The following is a 20,551-nucleotide window of genomic DNA, read 5'->3' on the forward strand; positions in this document are numbered from 1 at the left end:
ATCCTGCTTGCTCTCACATCTCGGCTATTTCTGGGTGAAAAAGACACTAACCTCCAGCTGGAAAAGATGGGGAAGTTTAAACAGTGCTGGAGGAGAAGTCAGAGACAGTCAAAGGGCAGTTGTGGTCACCTGCCCTCAGCTCAGCTGACAGCTTCCAAAAGCAAAGGCCAGATGCCTTCTAGGGGCCAGCTACTCTGTCTTTCAAATTATTGAGAGAGAGAGAGGGAGGGAGAGAGAGAGGGAGGGAGAGGGAGAGAGAGAGAGAGAGAGAGAGAGAGAGAGAGAGAGAGAGAGAGAGAGAGAGAGAGAGAGAGAGAGAGAGAGAAAGAAGTAAGGTGTCATGTCCAAATCATTCCAAAACAAGTAAGAGTATAAAAAAGACAGGTCCTTAAATCCCTGTGTACATTATGCTTATTGTGTGCACGGAGGGGTGTGAGTGCCTGTGGGAGACAGAAGAGGGCGCTGGAGTCACTGGAGCTGGGTGACAGTGCTTGTGAGAACCTGAGTCCTCTGTAAGAGCAGCTGGTACTTTTCACCACTAAGCCATCTGTCCCCTTTCTCCACTGCTGTAGAATATTAGTTTAAGATGTGTTACATTTGTTTATGCTATCAAATATATGCAAGAGTGTGTTGAATTCTTTTTTGGGGGGGGTGGTCAAGACAGGGTTTCTCTGTGTAATAGCCCTGGCTGCCTTGGAACTAGATCTATAGACCAGGCTGGCCTCGAACTCACAGAGATCTGCCTGCATCTGCCTCCCAAGTGCAGGGATTAAAGGTGTGTGCCACCACTGTCCAGCATGTTGCATTCTTTTATGTTGCACTTGTTAAACTCTGTAAAGCTGTGTTACTTTGCTTGCCTGAAACATCTGATTGGTCCACTGAAGAGCTGAGCAGCCATTGGCGAGGCAGAAGAGGGATAGACAGGGATGCCAGGCAGAGATAATAAATAGGAGGAGATGTCTAGGTAAGAATGAGGAGTAAGAATAGGAGACGAGGGGGAGGACACCAGGGGCCAGTCACCCAGCCATGCAGCCAGTCATGGAGTAAGGAGAAAGAAAGATACTGAGAATTAAGAAAAGTAAAAATCCCAGAGGCAAAATGCAGTTAAAGAGAAACAGGACAATTTAAGTTAGAAAAGCTGGCTAGAAGCAAGCCAAGCTAAGGCTGGGCATTCATAACTAAGAATAACTCTGTGTATTTAGTTGGGAGCTGGGTGGTGGACCCCCAAAGAGTAAAAAAACAACCACACCCTGCCCTATTCTTGTAGTTCAAACATTAAAAAAACAGCTTAGCATGAAGGTACCGCCTGTAATCCCAGCACCGAGGAGGAAGATCAGAAGTTCAAGGCTGGTTGTGTTTACACAGGGCTACACATGACTCTGTCTCAAAACAACATTCCAAAGGGGCCAGCAAGAGTGCTGACTCCAAAGGAGCATCTGTAAACACCTCAGATACAGAAGCCCAATAGCGTTAACTACAGGGCATTACTAGGGCTGAGCACACAGAGTGTGCACTGTGTGGTTCGCACTGTGACCATGCTGAAGGCAATGCAGGACACACGGGTGTGAACTCTGCCTGTCTAGAAGCTACTTTCCCCTTCCTTCTCTCATGTTTTTGTTTTGAGGCAGGGTCTTGTGTAGCCCAGGCTAGCCTTGAACAGGTCCAGCTGTAACTGGCTGTCACAGGGCAGCAGAACTGAGTGTCCTAGCCTGCAGGCCAAAGCCTAGGGCACCACATGAGAAGCTCATATGCCTGCACAGCGAGGGCCAGGGCACCTGTTGAGCTCGGGCCAGGGCACCTGTTGAGCTCCAAGCCTCCCGCTTGCTAGGGCTCCTCTTCAAAACCGGATGCCTATGCTTTGACGGCTAGTACCTTTTCCCTCTACCACTGTCAGGCTTTCCCAGCTATGCAGTCTCCAGCAGGACTAAGTACCCACGAGCAGCAGGCGAGAGCCTGCCTTGTGTCTGCTCCAGAAACTCGGTCCAACAGCTGGGTCCAAACACACCACAGTGACATGGTAGCAACTAGACAGCGCTTCACTCACCCAGAGAAGCATGTTTATTAAATTGGTAAAAACTGTGCATTTGGGCTCTGGGGGAGAATACTCTTTGCTGTATAAATATGCTCATGGCCTGCCCTATGAGTCACCAGAGGTGGAATGACTTTGAGTTCTGCTCTGCATGGCAGCGTCATGCCAAGTCAGACCTTTTTTATATAAAGGGCTTTCTTTTTCGTTTCTTTATGCGTATGAGTGCTCTGCCTAAATGTATGTGTCTGCGTTCCACGTGAGTGCAGTACCATCAGAGGTCAAAAGAGGGCAACAGATCTCCTGGGACCGGAGTTACAAACAGCCCTGACTCACCAGTGGGTGCTGGGATTTGGAGTCAGGTCCTCTGTGAGGGTTAGCCTGCGCTCCTAATCACTGAGGTGCCTCTTCAGCCCCTGTATGGAGCTTTTCTAAAGCACAGCCATTTTCTTTTCGAAGCAACAACGTAACTGTAAAATAAAACTGGTATGTAGGTTAGTCTTAGTTATGAGTGTCAGGCCTTAACTTGGCTTGTTGTTAGCCAGCTTTCTTATCTTTAATTATCCTAACTAAGCTTCCATGTGCAATTTATTTGGGGCAGGGTGGCAGCACCCCCCCCCCAAAAAGCCAATAAGTAAAACTTCACACAATCTCTCTCAACACCAGTGATCTCAAGACACACACACACACACACACACACACACACACACATACACACACACACTATGGATACGAAAACAGGATCCATCCTGCTGCTGCATCCAATAAACATACCTTAGCATTAAGGACAGACATCACCTCAGGACAAAAGGATGGCCAATTTTATATTGAACCACAGAACTTTGAACCACAGAACTTCCGTAACAAAAGCAATATTGTACTGACACACAGACAGACACACAGACCAATGAACAGAACAGAAGATCCAGACAAAACACAGCTACAGCTACTTGAGCTTTCATAAAGATGGCAAAATACTCTGGAGAAAAGACAACTGAGCTGGGAAAACTGGGTACCCAAAGAAGAAGAAACTACATCCTTATCTTTCACTCTGCACAAAACCCGACTCCCGATGGATCAAAGACCCAGCATGAGGCCCGAAACTCTGAAACTGCTATAATTGGAAACAGGAAAAACCTCAGGAACTGGCACAGGTAAGAGTTCTCTCAGGGCTGAGTGACTCAGGAAATATGGCAGCAGGTGCCAGTGAGACCTCATGAGTTAATAAAGTTTCTGCACTGCGGTGGGAGCAGTTAATGGAGTAGAGAACATACAGAATGGGAGAAGATCTCTGCTAGCTGCACGTCTGATACAGGGTTGGTATCTAGAGTACACAGAGAGCTTAAAAACTAAGTAGTAAGAAAATGACACAATCAGAAAGGTGGGCTAAGGACTGACCATAGTTCTCAAGAGAAGAAATACAAATGGCAACAAGTACTTTTGAAGTGTGGTCCACATTCTTGGCTGCCAGGGGAGCAGATGCCATCTCACCCTGGTCAGTGTGGCAATCATTAGGAAAACAAATAACAGCACATGCTGCTGAGGATGTGGGGGGAGGGAGCCACTACGGGAGCCCAGCTGCACCACCCCTGCATATGAACCCCTGGGACCTGACCTCTCTCCAGAGACTCCTGCATATTCCTCTCTACTCACAACAGCAGCACGGGAGCAGCCCAGCCCAGGTGGTTACTGCCACATAGGATCTACACAAGACAGAATCATGGAAAATGGGTAGGAAGAAAACATTACATGAAGTACCCAGGCTCAGAAGATAAATGGCAACAGAGACTTTTAGGAAGAAGGGTGTGGCAAGTAATGGACACCTGGGAAGGGGAAGGAGGGACACTACAACGAAAGATAGGGCAGGGAGCTCATGAGAGAATCAACAAAGATTATGTATGAACATGCCAATTCCGCTACTCTAGTTAGTAAACAGACAAACAAACCCTTTAGACCATCAGCATAGGTAAACTGGGAAGGCTGCCACAGCAGATGCTGATGAGTAAGTAAGCAAAGGGACTCCCGTGGGAGTGGAATGGTACAGCCACTCTGCAACTGTTTGGCAGCTCTCTACAAAACAGCATGCACTCCTCAAGACCCAGCTCCTAGCTCCCTCAGCACTTTCCTAAGAGATGAATAAACTTGTCCACAAAGATATTTGCTCAAAAATGTTCATAGTTGCCTTATTTACACAGACTCTAAATTGGAACGAGCCCAGTACATCGTACCAGCAGGGACATACAACGGTGAGAAAGGATGAGTGACAGACTAACCAAGAGCAACCATGAGAAACGTGGTGGAAACCAGGAAGTCAGAGACCAACTGTGTGACTGCACACCCCCATTCACTCTGACAGAAATGAAAATGGCTTGACTCGGAGGAACATGAAGACTGGCTGGGTTGGCCTGAGGGAATACCCTAGCAAGGCAGGACAGCTCTCTACTGTGGCTGCCATAGGCTACGTGAGTGCACACATTTGTCAAAACTCATTCAATTGCATCCTCAAGATTTATGTTTTTTTGTTGTAATAAAAGCTCCACCAGTGTTTTGTTTTCTTTGGTAGAAATTAACAAGCCAATTCTGAATTATGGGGAGATGGCAAAGAGACCTGGAATATTCAAGCGGGCTAGAAGAGCACAACAGCACAGCCATGCTCCCCGGACACAGCTCCCCCCCCCCCCACAGCTGTGCGCAGTCCAGAAACAAACCACTTGTCTATGGTCACCTAATTTTTGACAAAGAGGACACAGTAGCAGGGCAGGGAAGGGAAGTGGTGCCAAGTCAACACACACACACAGACACACACAGACACACACACACACACAGGCGCACACAGGCACACACACAGACACACACACACACACACACACAGAGAGAGAGAGAGAGACAGAGACAGAGACAGAGACAGAGAGAGGGATGGATACATAGATATAGGGACAAGTTCAACTGAGGCTGGCGAGAGGCCTCAGTGGGCAAAGAAGCAAAGAAAACACCAAACAAGTACAAGCCCATAGTTCCATTCCTAACACCCACAGGGAAACTGCAACCACTGCCCCCAACACACGCACCTCCACACACGCACACCCTACATACCCACCTCCACGCATTCAAACAAGCACACCAGCATGCATGTGTACAACACACAGGTAGCGCCACACATTCACACATATGTACCATGTGCACATGCACCACACACAAACGTACATTAATAACCTTGACCTCTACCTCGGCTCACACCACACACAGACATCCATTCTCCACGGGCCTCGCACTTAGATGTGAAAGCCTAGGCTAAAGACAGCACTTCAAAGGCAGAAGTGGCTGTCTCCTTACACTTTCCAAACAGGACACAGAAGGATATAATCTGTAGGGTGCGTGACACTTGTCAGCGGTGAGCAGCCGATGGCCGCATACTTGAGGCAAGGGTTCCTAACACGGAGGGGGGGCTGATAGCAAAAGCTGTATGCCGCCCATCTACTCATCACATTCCAAAGCCGCAAGTCAAGGGTCTGGATGTCACTCTTATGGTGGGGCCGAGGACTTGCCTACCTGGGCGTGTTGACTTGGTGGGATGGTAGTTATAATTTATAATGTGATGTAGTTAGAATTTATGTACCTTTCTGGAAAAAAAAATTCTATGTCACCATGTATAAAGCTCACCTGGGGACACAGCCAGTGGTGAATGCTCACCCAGGGAAGTTACTGTGGTGAGAATTCACCTTTTTTTTTTTTTTTTTTTTTTTTTTGACATTTTCAAGGCCCCTGGGTCCCATTCCCAGCACTGCAAAGAACATTTAATATACCACAAAACCCACACCCCATTTTCCTTCCCAGAACTGCTTCCTTTGAAGTTTTCCACAGCTCAAGAGATATCAGGTCTAGCTCTTCAGAACAAAACCCAGCAAAGCTGCACCCTACTTTCCTTTCCTCACACCACACAGGAACCCCCAAAGGTCTGTGGCTTCCCCCACCTCCTTCCGACCTGGTCTGAGCCTGTCTCCTTCCCCTCGGTCTTTTCCCCACAGAGCAGCTGCCGCGGCTTTGCAGAAGAACACCGCCCCACCCCATATACTCAGTGGGACGATGCACAGCTGAGCCCCTGTGCTCTACCCTTGCCCAGAGCCCTCTCCCATTCCTCAGCTGTGCCCAACAGGCTCCTGCCTCGTGGACTTCACACCTGTGGCGCTTAAGCTCAGGGCCTCGTGGCTTTCCCGGGCAGACCCTGCAGGCTTCAGCTCTACACCACCTTGGAGAGTCCCTCCTCCCAGCCTCCTTCTAAAGAGCAGCCTTCAATTGTGAATCTTCACTCCAGCTTTACTTTTCTTCACCAAAGAAACTGCACCGACAAACAGTAATCAATAACCTGACGTCTGCAACTGGCACAGCAGCCACATAACAGGGCAGACCCCATGCTCAGGAAGGGACACTAGGCTAACACAAATCAGACCTGGGGCATTTTTGTTGGTTTTTTAAGGGAGAGAAAGAAAGTGAAGCCAGGTGGGTAGGGAGACGAGGGAGGGTCTGGGAGGAGTTGGGGAAGGGGCAGAATGTAATCATAGTATATCAAATTTTCAAGAATAAAACATTTTTAAAAAATAAAATGCAATTAAAAAAATTTGCCATCTGAAGCCCATTAAGATGGTGTCTTAGGTTTCTAGTGCTGTGATTGACACCATGCCCATGAACAAATTGGGAAGGAATAGGTTGATCTCAGCTTACCGTTCCAAATCACAGTCCACCGTTGAAGGCAGTCGGGGTGGGAACCTGGAGGCAGAAGCTGAAGCAGAGGCCAGGGAGAGCACGGCTTACCAGCTTGCTTCCCATAGCTTTCTCAGCCTGCTTTCGTGTACAACCCAGGACCCACAGTGGGCTGGGCCTGCCCACACCAATCATTCATCAAGGAAATGCCCCACACGTTTGCTTATATTATAGGCCAGCCTTACGGAGGCTTATGGTTTTCAATGACAGACTCCAGCCAACACAACACACACTGCTGTTCTGTTTCTATCCCTTCCCAACCACACAGGGCAGGGTTAGGGTCATTGTATCCACCAAGAGACAGTTTGATTTCCAAAAAGGTTGGTGTAACTAAATAATCACAGCTTTACTAACATTTACCTGGGTGTTATGTAACAGTTTCCTCTGAGATTGAAACACTCTATCTACCCTGAAGGAACAATCCTTAAGCAGGAACTGAGAGCATTTACTAGGTCCTTCCTTGCCAGAGTAAACATGCAAACTGCCCAGAGTCACTATCAGGCCAGCACCGCCAAGCTGTAAAGACCTGGAAACTAAATCAGCTCCACGGAAGAAGCAGAGATGGGCACAGGTTTAGCCTAAGGCACCGGAGGAGGGCACGCTCCAACCTGCTGAACTGCCTGCAGACTGTGAAGTGTGCTCCAGGTTCCCAGCTTTGTAATGCAGGGGTGGGCTTGGGTGATGCAGTGGGCTCTGTGTCATTTCTGTTCCTGTAAATCACCCCTCACCCATGTTCCTGTAAGTGATCCCAATAAAACTCGTGGTTCACCAGGCTGGACTTTGGTTTGTCATGGGCTTCCTATCTGGGGTTGAATACATGTGTGGGTTCTATCTCCCCAGGAAAAGTCTTGTCACACAACACAAGATCACCACCAAATGCTGGTGGCAACGCAACAATGTCACAGCTGCTCCCCAAGATGTGAACAAGGCATAAATGGAGGGCAGAGAGGTGCCACTGACATGTGTCAAGTCTCATGTCCTCACATTTCTATGGTCTGATTTCCACCCTCCACGGTTCCCCTCCACCTCTTGGGGCTGAATTTCAGGTTCTACAGTTACCCAGGCTCCTTATAGAAGGTCTCAGGCTACATTCTTTTTTTGGGGGGGGGTGTTGGGAGGGTAATTTGAAATGAACTTTAATTCTTAAAGTTTAAATACTGACCAAGAGGAATTTGGTCAGGACCACTCCTAGACCTTTCCGGATAAGTGGCTCAGGTTAGATTCTTGAATGGCTCTCACCTAAAAATTGATGGGCAAAAAATTGATGAAAAGGAAAACAAAACAAAACAAAAAAACAAGACAAACAATATTGTCAAGAATAGACAGGTTGGTTTGTGAGGAAAAATTCTTCCAGGTGTTTTCTTGAAAACTCACTGGTCTACATTTTAAAAACAGGCAATCATTTTCAGAGACGTTCTGTGGTTCCCTGGGACTGGCGAGCCAGGGGGGAGAGGGAGGGAGGGAGGGAGGGAGTGTGTGTGTGTGTGTGTGTGTGTGTGTGTGTGGGTCTCTTCTCTGTGTCTGGTCCTGCAGGGTTTGTAAGTGCCCACTTTCACATGTAGTCCATTCCTCCTGAAATACAGTAGCATGTTCCCACGACTGGATCTGATTTAGCAGGACCTATAAAGTATTCTGAGCAAGGTAAGTGTCTAATTGGAGGCAAGAGCCACAGTAGCTTTGGAGAGGCAACAGAGTCCTTTGGGAAAGGCTGGGCTCAGGGTGTCAGGGCAGATGCAGGGTAAGGAGGACACCATGCATAGGAAGGGTGAGGACAGTGGCCCTGTGTGGCCAGGGAAGCATCCACCCATGGTGGGGGCAATGACAATGGGCACATGTTACAAAGCAAGGATCATGGGAATTAGGCTTTGTGCCCAGGGAGGTGGAGTTAAACAAGAAAAGTTGGAATGGACCTGTACAGCCCTGGGTGGGAAGGGGATCAGAGGTACTGATATAAAATCACTTAATCACTAAATGGATCAATACAGGGACAGCTGGGAGAGCCTGGCAGCAATAATGGCAATGAAAGCCTGCATACCCCCAGAGCCTGGCTCCAGGGACTGCTTAGCTCTCATAGGAAGCAGGGCAGCCTGAGAAGATGGCTAAGAAGAGCCAGAATGTGTGGCCTATCAGAATGCAAGAAAGTGATCAGAGATTCGACGAGCCTTTCAAAGGACTCCCCAACCATGGGCAAGTAAATGTGCCTGCTGTGGAGCCTGATGACCTGAGTCCAACTGCCAGGACCCACATGGGGGAGACCTGACTGCTGCAAGTTGTCTTCTGATCTCCACATGTACGATGTGGCATGAGCATGCTCACACAAATGATGAAATGTGATGGTCTTTCAAGAAGCATGCTAGGTACAAGTTATAACCCACTGACTAAAACAAGAAGCTGGGTCTGCAATCATGTACATACACAAATGGATAAATCCCAGGTCTGACAGGCAGCAGGACGACGTCCATATGGAAAAGTGGCCCTGGGACTTTTAAAGAAGCCTCCTGTGTCACTTTTGTCATGCTCATGCGATTTTCTGGAGTATGGGGTTTGTCTGTCACTTGGGCTAACCCCCCCCCCCAATCCCCAACGCCGCTGCTCCTACTCTACCGACTGCACTCCTGCTAATTACCATCCACAGTCCAGGTGAATGAAGCCTCACTGAGTTTCCTGTCCCTTTTTACATCCCTTGAACCTGTTTCTTGTTTTGTTCAGAGACATGGTTGGTTGGGCTACAGTTTGCGCCTCTCGGGCTTGTTTTCAGAGTAGTCCTCACTGTGCATATTCTCTATCTTTCCACAGGTGGCCTCTGGACTCCACCCTGGCTGCTGGGGACATGCCTTCCTGTAGCTGTGAGGCCTGTGGTTCCTTTCCATTTGCTCATGGCCGCCTGTTTCCTCCCTTGGCAACCTAGCCTGCAAAGCTTCCAGACACACACCTACAGCATCCCCAGGCTTTGGCCTCACTACAGAGGCCAGCTCTGTGGAGACCCCTGTGCTCAGGCCTGGACACACTGTGTAAACTGCAGCAACTGTTTGTTTCTCAAGCACAATGCGCAGACTGGAAACTTCTGCTTGACCTACTCTCGTCAGTTTTTTCTGTGATTTACTTAAGATGGTCATGAATCTGGGACGAATTTCATCCTGACTAAAGATGAGCACGGGTAACAGATATTTACAATGATGTGAAGTAATGGCATAGCCTTGCCACACCGTCAAAGGTATTTATCAATGCAAAGAGAAAAAGAAGAACTTAACAGAAAAGCCTAGAGGGCAGCATTTCAATGAAGGGACTGAAATAAACACCACCAGAAATCAGGGGAACTGCAATCATGCCACTCAGCAGTTACAGCTCTCGTTGGACACATTAAAGGCCCCGACCGACACACAGCTGTGCTAGCCTACTTGCCAAAGACCTACAACCTGCATCAACCACAAGGAAACGGCACAGTGCAGAGAACAACACCGTTCTGTCAACAATAAAGCACTTCGGGGAGCTACAGTGATGCTTTACTCATTTTGCTTTTTGGGAGGATCACCACCCAGCTCCCAAATCAATCACACACAGTGGCTTCTTCTTAGTTATGAATGTCCGGCCTTAGCTTGGCCTTGGGGCTTTTATCTCTCTATTCCGGTATACCACTTCTTTCCTTCTTCCTCCGTGTCTGGCTGTGTAGCTGAGTGGCTGGGTGGCTAGCCTCTTAAGTCCTCCTCCTTTTATTGTCCAATCCCTTCCTGGGTTCTCTTATTTATCCTCTCTGCCTGCCAGCCCTGCCTATCCTTGCTCCTGCCTGGATACTGGCCATTCAGTGCTTCATTAGACCACCAGGTGTTTTAAACAGGCAAAGAGTCACAGCTTCACAGAGTTAAACAAATGCAACATAAACAAAAGTCACACACCTTAAAATAATACTCTACAACTCAGTGGTTAAGTGCATGCACCACACATACTCATGCACAGATACACTTACACATAGACAACAAAACAAATCTTGAAGAAAAAACATTTGAAAAGTAATTGGACAACAACTGCCACACAGATTTATTTATGTGCTGGCATTTGCCCACTCAACTCTCAGATGTGTGTTCTAAAGAACTGCCTGATGACTGAGGAGACTGGCTGCTGTATACTGTTAGCACCATACAGCAAAGTCAACTGATGGGCTGGCGAGATGATTCAGCAGGGAAGCCCAGTCACTAGAGTTCAACTCCCAGGTCCCACATAGTGAATGGAGAAGAGCTGACACCCAAGCTGTCTTCTGATCTCTCCATGCACCCTGTAGCGCTCAAATGCACACACACACACTCAGTAAATAAATGTAACTTTTAAAAATTGTCTTATTACTGATGGACATTCATGCTTCTATTATAATGACAACTTTTCAGGCTATGTTGGTTTTTTTTGTTTTTTTTTTTTTGCTATGGCTCAAAGTTATGAGTCTATTCAAATTTCTTATAGATAATTATTGACTGTTTTTCTACTGACTTCAGTGAAAATTACAGGCAGTGGTCATGCCCATATATTTAAAACTCTTCTCTCTTTTTTATTTTCTTTCTTCTTTTCTTGAGACAGGGTCTACCTTCTGTAGTCCTGGCTGTCCTGGAGCTTGCTATGTAGACCGGGCTAGCCTTGAAATCACAGAGCTCCACTTGCCTCTGCCCCTCACCCCACCAAACTCTGGGATTAAAGGTGTGCACCATTATGCCTGGCAAACTTTTTATCTCTTTTGTCAACTTCAAAGGATTCCTGAAAACTTTTAGAGAGTCGTAACTTGGATCCACCTGTCACAAGTCAAAAGGACACCCCCCCTCCCTCCAGTTGGGTGAGTGTTCTTTTTGTCTTCTAGACATCCCAGGCAGAGAGGTAGACCTGGAAGTATCAAGTAAAGACTCCCACCCCACCCCTGAAGCTTAACTTTATCTTCTGTCCCTAGCCTACATCTGCCCCAGCAGCATTTCACTCAGCTGACAAGACACCATCCTGGAACCAGCTGTGGCCCTGAAACTGCTCCAAAGCAGGCTCCTCTCATATCCCCAGGTGGTCCCGCAGAACCTGTGGACTCTGCACTTGCTGAAAGACAGCGTGAGTCGGTCTGGCCAAGTGAAAACTATGGATCCCGGAGGCTGACTCTAGAGTCTCCTGTGGTCTCCCTTGAAGCCCTCTCCTCGGTACACTTGTCTCTACTCTTCTCATAATAACACAGTTGGACCATCTCTTCAGGTTCTTCTAGATGACACTACCTGACATTCAGTAAACCAGATGCTTCTGATGGAATTTCTTCAGGTTTCTTACCATTGCCTGCTGGCTTGAGCCTCTGCTTTGGAACAGCATTTCAGACTCCCCTACTTTCAAGCCCCCAATCAGCAGGAGATATCCAGAGGACTTTGTCTCTCCTTGTCATCAACAAAAGGCTGGAATTTTAGGTCCAACACCTTCCCCTAAATGGCAGTGCTGGTGGCACTGTCCTAAACAGAAAGAAGGACTTTAGCCAAGAAAACCAAAGAATTGTTAAGTAGGTAAGCAAGCAAATAAGGCAAGCTTCTGCTCACCAGGGAAGCAGATCTCCTAGGGTGAACTCCCACAGATGGCCTTGGCAGTCTGATCCTCAATAAGCCTTTCTTTCTACCCACTGAGCAGTCTAGTTTAGTAGTTTCTCGGAACTTAGATGCCAAATGGCCAGCCCTGAAACATATACATACAGATGCCATTATACAGACTTAGCAGGTTGTATTTATGTATTTTGGGATAAGTATGTATGTGTGTGTATGTATGTGTGTATAAATATATATAGTGTATATACACATGCATGAATACAGCTATGTGACAATTAATGAAAAAAGAGTTGGGTGTGGTGGCACACGCCTTTAATCCCAGCACTCGGGAGACAGAGGCAAGCAAATCTCTGTGATTTCAAAGTAAACCTGGTATGCAGAGTAAATCCCAGGACAGATAAAAGTCACAAAGTGAAACCCTGTATCAAAAAATGAAAAAAAAAAGAAAGTAATAATAAAGCCAAGCAAAAATGAAAAACTCAGAGGGAATCTGGATACTGTACGATGTTATATTGTCTTTGTATCGTTTGACTGCTGAGGAAACAACTGTTAAAAAAAATGCTGCTGGATTAATTCAATGTATGTATTTTAAAAAATGCTTTGACTTCAAAATTTAAGTCTAAGGACAGATTACTGGGGAAAAGGATTTCTACTTTTGTTTCCACAGAAAATGAAAAGCTGTGGGTTTCTTCCAGACTAGCATGGTTTGATCAAACCAGACCCCCTGAAACAGCATCCCAGGTAATCCAACATTCAAAACAGCTTGAACAAGGCAGCCTTGCAGACTGCAGCCAGGATTTCTGCATCTTCTTAGGATAACCATAACAGTGCCCCCTACCAGCAGGAAGCAGTTTGGAAAGAACGACGCCCAAATTTCCAAATATTGTCTATAAATGCTTGTTTTCATTTAAATGGGGTTGGTTGGTTATAAATGGTTAATGACAACAACCAATCTCTTTTTAAAGATAAAAAGGGGATTATGGTATAGATATGAATACTTTGTTTTGTAATGGATTTTCATTTATTGATATAATTTAAGGTCAATTTTGTGATGTGTATATTTCTCCTTTTGTTTAGGCATTATGTTTATATAGCTCATTTAGAAATGTAATGTATAATGTAGTACAGATTATAGATAATTACCTATGATAGTCAAAGCTTAGAGTTAAGTTAGTTAGGTTTTTCAAGATACAAAGAGATGTATTTGAGGTATAGATAGGAATTCTTCAAACCTTTCAAAGACCTACAGAATATGGCATTTAAAATGGTTTAGGGTTTTTCTTGACAATGAGGCACAATTGCTCCTGGCAACACCACCTGCATCAGAAAGGAAGATGGACATTGAAGAAACTCGTTATGGAGTTTACTTCCAAGACTAGCCATTTGAACAAGATACTGCTCTTGTCTGGACTGTTTTGACTTTATGCTGTATAAACTGGACATGCAGGACCCACAAAAAAATGACTGCTGATTCAAGATGGACATTGCTACAAAGTTCCTGCTTCATGGAAGAGTCTGCCAGACAGTATGCAGGACACAAAGAAAAATGATTGACAAACTGCCAATACAAGAAGACAGTTTAAAGTTTCCTGCTTTGCTGAAGAGTCTGCCAGACACACTATGGCCTATGGGGGGAAGATGGACCATTACAGAAGAACTTAGGGTGACTGACCAGGCAGTGAGTTGACTCTGTCATTTCTAGAGTTTATATATTATCCTTCTGTGGTCTTTGATGGAGTTGAAGACAAATAGTTATGGTTATAGTTTTCCTTAGTTAGGCTTAAAAATAAGTTACATATAGGACTTTAGACTCACAAAGATAGAATAGATAATGGAATATTTTCTTAAATCTTGCTAAATGTTAATGGACTAAATATTGTTAACTGTGATTCTTACTTGATAATTGTTGTGTTATATATTTTGCTAAGTTAAGATTGAAACCCTTCTTTTTATTTAGACAGAAAAGGGAGATGATGGGAGATGTCATTCTGTAAATATGTTTCTCATACTGGTTAATGAATAAAGCACTGTTGGCCAATAGGAATGCAAGATAGGAGGGACTAGGAGACAAGGAGGAAAGAGGAAGGAGTAAGGAGGAGTCAGCATGTAGAGACTGGAGAAAGCAGATGCAGGCTCTGCTCTCCAGTAAGATGAGACCACGTGGAAATACTAAGATTAATAGAAATGGGTTAATACTTAAGACAGAGCTAACCGATATGAAACTAGTACCTGGCCAACAGCATTATATCTAATACAGAGTCTCAGTGTGTTATTTGGGGCTGGCACTGCGGTGGGACCAGGCTGGCAGAAAAACCTTACTTGCAACAGGAAGCGGTTTGGAAAGAACGATGCTCAAATTCCCAAATATTGTTTATAAATGTTTGTTTTCATTTAAATGGAGTTGGTTATAAATGGTTAATGATTACAGTCAATCTCCTAAAGAAAAAAAAAGGCAGAAATGATATAGGATTGAATACTTTGCATTGGTATAGATTTTCATTTATTGATACAAATTAAGATCAATTTTGTTATATGTACATTTCTCCTCTTGTTTAGGTATTGTGCTTGTATAGCTCATTTTAAAATGTAATGTATAATTAAGTACAAATTATAGTCACAATAATAGTCAAAACTTACAGTTAGGTTAGTTAGGTTTTCTAGATATATAGAGATGTATTTCAAATGGATAGGCATTCTTCAAACCTTTCAAAGACCTACAGAATATGGCATTTAAAATGGTTTAGGGTTTTTCTTGACAGTGAGGCACAAATGCTCCTGGCAACACCACCTATGTCAGAAAGGAAGATGGACATTGAAGAAACTCGTTATGGAGTTTACTTCCAATATGGCAAGACTAGCCATTTGAACAAGATACTGTTCTTGTCTGGACTGTTTGACTTTATGCTGTACAAAATGGACATGGAGGACCCCCAGGCAAGTGACTGCTGATACAAGATGGACATTGCTACAGAGTTCCTGCTTCATGGAAGAGCCTGCCAGATAGTCTGCAGGACACAGAGAAAAGTGACTGACAAACTGCCAATACAGGTGGATAGTTTAAAGTTTCCTGCTTTGCTGAGGAGTCTTCCAGACACACTATGGCCTATGGGCCAAAGATGGACCATTACAGAAGATCTTTGAGTGACTGACCAGGCAGCGAGTTGTCGATGACAATTCTAGAGTTTTATATACTATCCTTCTGTGGACTTTGATGGATTTGAAGACAGATAGTCATGTTTATAATTTTTGCTTAGTTATGATAAAAGGCAAGTTACATATAAGACTTTAGACTCACAAAGATAGGCTAGATAAAATATTTTCTTTAAATCTTGCTAAATGTTATTAGACTAAATATTGTAATTACAGTTCTTGCTTAACTGTTTTGTTATATATTTTACTATGTTAAAGTTAAAGCCCTTCTTTTTATTTAGACAGAAAAGATGATGGGAGATGTCATTCTGTAAATATGTTTCTCTTATTGGTTAATGAATAAAGCACTGTTGGCCAATAGGAAAGCAAGATAGGTGGGATTAGGTAAGGTGGAGGATCCAGGAAGGAGAAGATACATGACTGGTGTTCTTGGTAAGGTAAGATCATGTAGAAATACATATATTAGTAGTTATGGGTTAATACATAAGACAGAGTTGGCCTATAAGAAATTATAGTCACCAGCTAACAGCTTACAATTCATATAGTATCTCTGTGTGTTATTTGGGGCTAACAGGCTGGCATGGAAAGTGCTCACAACACTCTGCCTTCCACAACGTGTGTCTTGTCCTAGGGATTGTCAGATGTGTTTGGCAACATTGTCTGTTCTGAGAACTCCTGGTATTATAACAAGACTAGCTAGCCCCTTCTGTTAGTAAGTTACTAGGAAATAACTTTCCTAGTTATCAATTTGAAGTATTCTGGAGATTTACATATTCTTTTTCTTCTTTTTCTCCCCTTCCTCTGTCTGCTTTGCCTTCAACTTTTGAGGTGAGGCCTCACTACAAAGCCCAGGCTGGCTAGCTGAGAACTCGGCATAACTCAGTCTTATCTCAAATTTGCTATACTCCTGTGTGGTTTGAATGGGATTGGCATCCACAGGCTCATATATTTTCATTCTTACTCTCTAGTTGATAAACTGGGAAGGACTGGGAAATTTGGCCTTGTTAGAAAAAAATCTGTCGATAAGGGTGGGCTTTGAGGTTTCAAAAGACCACACCAAGCCCAATCTCAATCTCTCTCTCTCTCTCTCTCTCTCTCTCTCTCTCTCTCCTCCTTCCTTCCTTCCTCCCTCTCTGTCTGTTGCCTTTTGTTATCTGATCACACAATGAACCCTAAGATCGCATTATTTATTGGGAAAACCTGTTTCTAATTGTGGCATGGCTCAGCCCTAGCACACACTCTTAATCCAAGAGCTTTCTGCTTGGATATTGTAAACAGGATTAAATAAATTCAACCATAAATTTAGAGGTGAAGCAAGCAACCACTTCATAGGAAGAAACCATAGAGAGTAAGAGGGAGTCAGGAGGATGGAGAGAGAGAGACTCACAGGAAGTAGGGGGTGCGGGACATTCAGTTTGAGGAGTTTTGTTTGAAACAGCGTAGGAGAAAGCTTTCTGGGCCATGGGCTGAGGAGGAAGGTCAGCTGGGAGCTTTCTCCGACTCTCTGAGCTGGCAGGCTTTCTCCCCAGCATCTTACTCCCAAGACTTTACTGATAAAACTGAATGACTGAGATTTAGATAAAAACAGCAGCCTTTGGATCAGGATGTAAGACTCTCAGCCACTGTTTCAGCACCCCGCCCATCAATAATGGTCTAGCCCTCTAAAAGTCTAAGCAAGCCCCTACTTAAGTGCCTTGAGCTGCCTTGGCCATGGTGTTTCTTCGGTAAGACATGCCCTGACTCGGCTTCCCAAATTCTGGAACACCGGTGTGTACCACCACACTCAGCTCTCAGTAAGTTAAACCAAATAAAGTTAGAAAAGCTCTTGAGTTTGACCTGGTGTTTTGTTTTGTTTTGTTTTATGGCTCTAAGCACATGATCGAGAAAAGATAAAGGGGTGGCATTAAACTACCAGCTTCTACACGGAGAAACAGGCAGCGGAGAGAAGAGACATGTCATCTCCCTACCAGATGGCAGACAACACTTGTGTTAACACATCTGATAAGAGGTTAATATAAAGAACATAAAACAGACTCAAACAGCTCTGTCAGAATCCATCAAAGGACCTGGACAGACATCGGGAAAGAGGCAGGCAGACAGGGAGGGGGCCAGCTGCAACAAAAAAGAACACTGAGCTGCGGGGAAATAGAGCTGTCCCGCTGCACAGAATATAACTCACGGTAACCATCACAGGAGTGATTGTTACTCATGACGTATCCCATTTCTAAGTACAACCAAAGAAAAGGGAATCAGTAAGCTGGCATGCACACTTCCATGTTCAGGTCAGCACTACGGACAAGACACTGAATCAAGTTAAGTGTCCGTCAACCCATGAATGGATGAAGTAAATATACTCCACGATATACAATATATGCAGACTCTAAAAAGAAAAGATTTTTGTCATCAGCAATGACGCATGTAAATCTGTAGTTATGCTGAGTAAAACAAGCTCAGGAGAGAGACAAATACAGACCTTCTTCCTTATCCTGGGGGAGGGGTACCACATCAAGGACTAGAATATCAAGATAGTTTGACTATGATGAATATGCAGGATAAAGAAATGACTCACGTCCGTGGTGCAGAACCTCATTACATTACACAGAATAGCATTCAATATAAAACTTAGGAATTAATTACTTGTGGAATTTTCTATTTAATACTTGGAATCTGAGCAGAGCAGTGGTGGCTCACGCCTTTAGTCCCAGCGCTGGGGAGGCAGAGGGAGGAGGATCTCTGTGAGTTTGAGGCCAGCCTGGTCTACAGACTGAGTTCCAGGACAGCCAGAGCTACATAATGAGATCCTTTCTGGAAGAAAAAGAAAGGACTTTGCTGACCCCAGGCCAACAACACTATGCAAGGTGGAGGCTCAAAGCTCCGCTGTGGTGATCTCCATCTTCCCTGTAGGACCTCATTCACACGTGAGATCTAAAACATGGCCTGCCTTCCACATCCTCACCAGCTTACAGTCTGCTGACAATCCCAGGTATGATGGCTGTTCTGGGTTGTCCATTTGACTACATCTGGAATTAACTAACAATTCAAGCCACTGGATTACCTGAAGGGATTTTGTTGTTGTTGTTAATTGGTTCATCTGACATAGGAAAACCTACCTTAAATCCACATCACTTGAGGTGGGAAGACCCATCCTCAATCTGAGTCACACCTTCTGGTGGAAGCCTAAATGGAGGAGACGAGAAGGGAGCATTTGTTCTTTGCTTGATTGGCCTCACTTGTGATGGTAAATTCATTCCCTCATTAGCGTTAGAGCCTACTTCAGGATTCTGACGTATACTAAAGGCCAGCTGAGCCATCCCGCCTCATGGATTCTTGGACTTCCCATTCATTGGTAGACAGCCATTGTTGGATTAGCTGAACCACAGCCTGGGGGGGGGGCTACTCTAATACATCCCCTAGACAGACAGACAGACAGACAGAAAGACAGATGATTGATAGATAGATAGATTCATTCATTCATTCATTCATCAGTTCTTTTCCTCTAGAAAACATTGACTAACACACCAGGAAAAACCAAAAGGGCAAACTAAGCAGAAAATTACACATCCTTCAAGGTGATCTTTTAAAGTTAGAATTAGTGCAAAATAGAAAATACTTTAAAAAAAATATAGTGTGCATGCGTGTGTGTGCGTGCGTGTTGTGTGTAGGTCAGAGGACAACTTTTAGGAGTTAGTTCTCTCCTTCCAACATGTGGTTCATGTGGCTCTAACTCGGGATGACAGGTTTGGTGGCAAGCACCTTTACCCACTGAGCCATCTCATCCACCCCAACGACATTTGCCAGCAGCTGGAGAAAGAACTCCACGAGAGCAGCCAGATACTGGCATTTCTGCTCATTCCTGTGTGGGTGCCGGTGCAAATGGAGGCCAGAGGATGGTCACAGGTGTGGCACCTCTGGAACTCTCCACCTTGGTTTTGGTGAGTCGGGGTCTGCCTGGCCTGAATCTATAGAGACCATGCTGGTCTCCCACTCAGAGATCTAACCTTTGTCTCCTGCACGCTGGGATTAGCTGTGTGCTACTATACCTAGCTGATGGGAGATGTCATTCTGTATATGTTTCTCATACTGGTTTAATGAATACAGCACTGTTGACCAATAGGAAAGCAAGATAGGTGGGACTAGGAGACAAGAGGAAGTAGTAAGGAGGAGTCAGGATGGAGAGCCTGGAGAGAACAGAACTGCCATTCCTCCGCTCTTGGTAAGACCACATGGAAATATGTAGAAAATGGGTTAATAATTAAGACAGAGCTAGCCGATAAGAAACTAGTACCTGGCTAACAACATTATATCAAATACAGAGTCTCTGTGCATTATTTGGGGCTGGCGCAGCCGCGGGACAAGACCAGTGGTGCAGAAAAACTGTACTCGTTACAAATGGCGCCCAACGTGGGGCACGAACCCACAACCCTGAGATTAAGAGTCTCATGGTCTACCGACTGAGCTAGCCGGACCAGGTGGTGGGCGGAAAAACCCTATTCCTTACACCTAGCCTACCTTGTTCTTTCATCCAGAGTCTCTATTGGTCTGGGGTTCATCTGTTCATCTAGGCTGGGTAGCCACTGAGCCCCAGGTACCCTCCTGTTGCTGCCTCCTCGACACTGGGATTATAGCTCATACCACCACAGCTGGCTTTTTATTTCAGTACTGGAGGCTGACTTGGGTCCACATGCTTACACAGCAAACACTTTGCAAACTGAGACACCTCTCTGGCCCAGCGTTCCTTTTTTTATAAATTTCATTTATTTGTGTATGGATACACATGTAAGTGTGCACATGCCACTGCATGTGTGTGGAAATCAGAGGACAATCTGTGGGCACTGGCTCTCTCTCCATCATGTGAGTCCCAGGGATGATGGTCAGTCCTAGTGGTGAGTGCCTTTACCCACCGAACTATCTCACTGGCCCGCCATTTATTAAAATTATGACGGAGACATGACTGAGTTAAGATACAGGATGCTTAAAGGTTGTAACAATATTTAGTCTAAAACAACCCACTGCTTTTAGTCATTATAGATGAGTCACAGGAACAAGCACTTCAAATCTGGAAGGCAAAACT

The 20,551-nt window shown here is 45.1% G+C and overlaps 1 non-coding gene across 1 annotated transcript; it reads right to left on the reverse strand.

Annotated features, from left to right (window-relative positions):
* Window positions 1-19,873: 19,873 nt before the first annotated feature.
* On the reverse strand, window positions 19,874-19,946 carry Trnak-cuu (transfer RNA lysine (anticodon CUU)). The gene has a single exon. It is a non-coding gene; the product is annotated as a tRNA-Lys (tRNA).
* Window positions 19,947-20,551: the final 605 nt, after the last annotated feature.

This window comes from Phodopus roborovskii, unplaced genomic scaffold, assembly GCF_943737965.1.
Source record: "Phodopus roborovskii unplaced genomic scaffold, PHOROB, whole genome shotgun sequence".
In the NCBI taxonomy this organism is placed as follows: Eukaryota; Metazoa; Chordata; class Mammalia; order Rodentia; family Cricetidae; genus Phodopus; species Phodopus roborovskii.